Genomic DNA, 5,435 nt, shown 5'->3' with positions numbered 1-5,435 from the left:
TCAGACTTTATTTTTTTGGGCTCCAAAATCACTGCAGATGGTGACTGCAGCCATGAAATTAAAAGACGCTTACTCCTTGGAAGGAAAGTTATGACCAACCTAAATAGCATATTCAAAAGCAGAGACATTACTTTGCCAACAAAGGTCCATCTAGTCAAGGCTATGGTTTTTCCTGTGGTCATGTATGGATGTGAGAGTTGGACTGTGAAGAAGGCTGAGTACTGAAGAACTGATGCTTTTGAACTGTGATGTTGGAGAAGACTCTTGAGAGTCCCTTGGACTGCAAGGAGATCCAACCAGTCCATTCTGAAGGAGATCAGCCCTGGGATTTCTTTGGAAGGAATGATGCTAAAGCTGAAAGTCAGTACTTTGGGCACCTCATGCGAAGAGTTGACTCATTGGAAAAGACTCTGATGGTGGGAGAGATTGGGGGCAGGAGGAGAAGGGGACGTCACAGGATGAGATGGCTGGATGGCATCACTGACTTGATGGACGTGAGTCTGAGTGAACTCCGGGAGTTGGTGATGGACAGGGAGGCCTGCCGTGCTGCGATTCATGGGGTTGTGAAGAGTCGGACACGACTGAGCGACTGAACTGAAGAGAAGCCAGATACAGAAGAACACACACTGTCTGATCCCACTCACAAGAGGTCCTAGAGGAGTCAGATCCACAGAGACAGGAAGTATACGATGGGGCCAGGGGCTGGGGGGAGGAGATGGGGAAAGTAGTTAGTAGTAGTGAAAGTCTTAGTTGCTCAGTTGTGTCCGACTCTTTGCAACCCTATGGACTGTAGCCTGCCAGGTTCCTCTGTGCATGGGATTCTCCAGGCAAGGATACTAGGGTGGGTAGCCATTCCCTTCTCCAGGGGATCTTCTTGACCTAGGGATTGAACCCAGGTATCCTGCATTGAAGGTGGATTCTTTCCCTGTCTGAGCCATCAGAGAAGCCCCAGGGATGAGGAGTCAGAGTTTCATGGGGACAGAGTTTCAGTTTGGGAAGGTGAGAAAGTTCTGGAGATGATGGTGGGGATGGTTGCAGGACAATGTGAATGTACTTAATGCCACTGAGCTGTGGACTTAGAAATGGTCAAGACAGCAGATTTATTGTATGTGTATTTTACAATAGAAATATTTAATGACATCCCACACCCACAATCCAGGTGTATTTCTTCCTCTGGCCTGATGGCCTTCTGGGGCCCACAGGGGGTGCTGCTCCCTGGAGTGATCCAAGCACCCCACCCTCTTGGATTTCACTGTGACCCTGGAAGAAATCAGGCAGCAGCTAACAGCCCCAGCCTGGACATGATCCCAGAATGGACAGGATGGTAAATTTCACAGGATATGTATTTTCCCACAATGAAAAGTTTCAAAGGAATATTTAGGAACTGGTGGTGAAAGGTGCACAGCCACTCTGGGGACTGTCTTTGCGTCCTTCTACAAGCCTAAAATTATTTCAAAGTAAGATGTTAAAAATGAACCCACTCTCTGTGTCTGTGGATCGGCCTGTTCTGCACATTTCCCATGGGTGGAATCACACCCTGTGTGTCCTTCTGTGTCTGCTTCTCTCACTGAGCATCGTGTTCTCAGGGTTGGTCCATGTGGTAGCGAGTGTCAGGGTTTCTCCCATTTTCGTGGCTGAGTGATACTCCAGTGTGTGGAGGGACACCTGGGTCTATCTCCTCATTAATCTATCGAAGGATGCTTGTGTCATTTGTATCTTTTGGCTTTTGTGAGTCGAGCTGCTCTGGACGTACGTTTACAAATATCTATTCTAGTCCTTGCTTTCTATTCCTTCGGGTAGGAATTCCACGTAGGAGTGGAATCACTGTCATATGGTCACGCTATGTTTAGCTTTTTGAGGAACTGCCAAGCCATAATATACTCTTAAAAAAAAAAATGTAGGTTCCGAAATAAGATGTTCAGACCTTCACTAATGATGCCAGTCTTGTGAAAATAAATCTGTAAATAATATTGAAATGTGAGGTTGCAAAAACATCCGAGGAAAGAACCCTGGAATATTAAACAATGTCTGTTTTTGAATAAGAGCAGGTGGTGTTTTAAACATTGTGCTCTTTGAACTTGTCTATGTTTCTAAACATCCGGTTTTGCCTGCTTCGGCGAGGCATAGAAATAGGAGGTGCTTTTGAAGGAGGTGGGAGGGGCAGGAGGGTGCCAGCCTCCACCCTGAAGGTCTCCTAGTACCTCCTGGGGGTGGGAGGAGGGCTTACGTGTTCAGGACTTTCACTAGTGGTGATTCACTGACAAAATCCACTTCCCATTTCTTCTCAGGGATCCTGAAGTGGCTCACAATTTCCAGCTGCAAATAGCTGGCTGCAGGTTTTAGAATGTACCTTTGAAGGCTGAGCCCCCCTGCCCCCCAGCACAGGGCAGCTGGTTTCCCTACATCATCAAATGGGGCCGGGGGGGGTGTGGATATTCAGGAACTGAATTTTTCACAGCTGCTCCAACATATGTCTGCATACTGGTGGGCTTCAATCAGCAATAATTTGTTCTCTTTAAAAAAAAAAGTGCTCAGTCACTCAGTAGTGTTGTGTCCAACTTTTTGCAACCCCAGAGACTGTAGCCCACCAGTCTCCTCTGTTCATGGAATTCTCCAGGCAAGAATACTGGAGTCGGTTGCCATTCCCTTCAGACCATAAAGAAGGCTGAGCGCAGAAGGCTGGTGCTTTCAAACTGTGATGCCGGAGAAGACTCTTGAGAGTCCCTTGGACTGCAGGGAGATCAATCCAGTCAATCCTGAAGGAAATCAACCCTGAATATTCATCAAAAGAACTGATGTTGAAGCTGAAGTTTCAGTACTTTGCCCACCTGATGTGAAGAGATGACTCCCTGGAAAAGACTCTGATACTGGGAAAGATTGAGAGGAGAAGGGGGCAACAGAGGATGAGATGGTTGGATGACATCACTGACTCAATGGACATGAGTTTGACCAAACTCCAGGAGATGGTGCAGGAAAGGGAAGCCTGGCGTGCTGCAGTCCATGGGGTCGCAAAGAGTCAGACGCAACTGAGCGACTGAACAACAGCTCCTGCACTGTAAGCGGCTTCTTTACTGCTGAGCCGCCAGGGAAGCCCCCATACTACAATTGGTCTTAGCCGTTTTTGTTTATTTATTTGATTGGTCTTAGTTGCGGCACTCTGGATCTTTAGTTGCAGCATGTGAACTCTTAGTTGTGGCATGTGGGATCTAGTTCCCCGACCAGAGATTGAACCCAGGTCCCCTGCATTGGGAACATGGAGTCTTAGCCACTGGGCCAGGGAAGTCCCAAGAGCTGTTTCCATGGGTAACTCCTATGATGGCCCATGTGTGCTAAAAGTACATTATGTGGACAAACCAACAAGGCTGTTTATATTGTCTCATGCGTTTTGACAGTTTAAATTAAACAAGGTCTCTCCCCTAGCACTGCTGACATGGGGACTGAGTCATTCTCTATAGGGGTTCGTCCTGAGCACTGTGAGAGGCTCAGCAGCATTCCTGGCCCCATCCTCTCAATGCCAGGAGCCCCCACCCCAGTGGTGACACTCACAGTTGTGGCCTGGTGGCCCCTTGGGGCAGAATCCCCACCCACAGCTGAGAACCACAGACCTACCATTATAGACATCATGTCCTTTCACAAATTTCAAAATATGTAGCTCAGGGAGAGTATTCCAAGTTTCCTTAGTGCTTCTGCAATAAGCCTGTGACTTTTTTTTTTTTTTTTCACTATCTTAAAAATTCATTGATTTGGCTGCACCAGGTCTTAGTTGCAGCAGGCAGGATCTTTGATCATCGTTGTGACATATGAACTCTCGGTAGCGGCACACAGGATCTAGTTCCCTGACCAGGAATCAAACCTGGGCCCCTGCGTTGGGAGCACGGAGTCTTAGCCACTGGACCACCAGGGAAGTCCCCAAAATCCAGTTTCTTAAGTTGGTTTTCACCTTTTCAGCCCCAATGTCAAAAACACCAAGGTGGAAAAACTCTGCCATAGAAAATGCAGGCTGACCTGTAATAACAGAAGGTAGGTCAGGGGTTGTCTGGGACCCAGAGGCAGGGAGAGAGGGAAGGAGAGGTCACAGAAGGGCTCGAGGGAACTTTTGAGAGTAATAGGAATAGTCACTGATTGTGCTCGTACTTTCACAGAGCATGTTTTTGTTGTTTAGATGCTAAACAACATCTGACTGTCTGTGACTGCCCCCCGCATGGACTCTAGCTGGCCTGTCTCCTCTGTCCATGGAACTTCCCAGGCAAGAAAACTGGAGTGGGCTGCCATTTCCTTTTCCAGGGAATCTTCCCAACCCAGGGATTGAACCCACGTCTCCTGCATTGGCAGTTGGATTCTTTATTGCTGAGCCACCAAGGAAGCCCTTCACAGGGTATATTTACATCAAAACTTATCAGATTCTGGAATTTAAAGCTGTGCATTTCAATGTGTATATGTCAGTTATACCTCAATAAAGCTGTTGTTGTTGTTTTTTTAATGAAGTCCCCATGATATCTGCTCCTTTTCCTGCTGAATTTTTCTCCACAAAGTTTATCATCTTCTAACACTGAAGTTTTCTTACCTCATCACTGTGTTTATAATCAGTATCGACCATCTCTCCCATCCTGATCTCAAGTTCTATGATCTAGAGATCTTTGTCTTTTTGTTTGCTGTGTTAAGAGGTGCTTCATAAATGTTTGTTAAGATGGTAAAGATTAAAGAATAATTTTGACTACAGCCTATTTTTTATGCTCAAGCTGGATTTAGAAAAGGCAGAGGAACCAGAGATTACATTGCCAACATCCATTGAATCATAGAAAAAGCAAGAGAATTACAGAAAAACATCTACTTCTGCTTCATTGACTATGCTAAAGCCTTTGACTGTTGAATCACAACCAAATGGGGAAAATTCTTAAACACATGGGAATACCAGTCCACCTTACCTGCCTCCTGAGAAACCTGTATGCAGGTCAAGAAGCAATAGTAAGAACTGGACATGGAACAATGGACTGCTTCCAACTTGGGAAAGGAGTAGGTCAAGGCTGTATATTGTCACCCTGCTTATTTAACTTATATGCAGAGTACATCATGCAAAATTCTGAGCTGGATGAAGCACAAACTGAAATCAAGATTGCCGAAAGAGATATCAATAACCTCAGATATGCAGATGACACCACCCTTATGGTAGAAAGTGAAGAGGAACTAAAGAGCCTCTTGATGAAGGTGAAAGAGAGTGAAAAAGCTAGCTTAAAACTCAACATTAAAAAAATGAGGATCCTGGCATCCAGACCCATCACTTCATGATAAAAGATGGGGAAACAATGGAAACAGTGATAGACTATTTTCTTGGGCTCCAAAATCACTTCAGGTGGTGACTGTAGCCATGAAATGAAAAGCCGATTGCTCCTTGAAAGAAAAGCTATAACAAACCTAGACAGTGTCATCACTTTGCC

General features: G+C 45.8%; 1 non-coding gene across 1 annotated transcript; it reads right to left on the bottom strand.

Moving 5' to 3' along the window:
* Nucleotides 1–3,832: 3,832 nt before the first annotated feature.
* On the bottom strand, nt 3,833–3,904 carry TRNAG-CCC. The gene has a single exon. It is a non-coding gene; the product is annotated as a tRNA-Gly (tRNA).
* Between the last annotated feature and the right edge of the window lie 1,531 nt (nt 3,905–5,435).

Source organism: Bison bison, unplaced genomic scaffold (genome assembly GCF_000754665.1).
Source record: "Bison bison bison isolate TAMUID 2011002044 unplaced genomic scaffold, Bison_UMD1.0 scf7180017864492, whole genome shotgun sequence".
Lineage (NCBI taxonomy): Eukaryota > Metazoa > Chordata > Mammalia > Artiodactyla > Bovidae > Bison > Bison bison.
The sequence above is the reverse complement of the archived record's forward strand: the minus strand, read 5'-3'. Positions and strand labels throughout refer to the sequence as shown.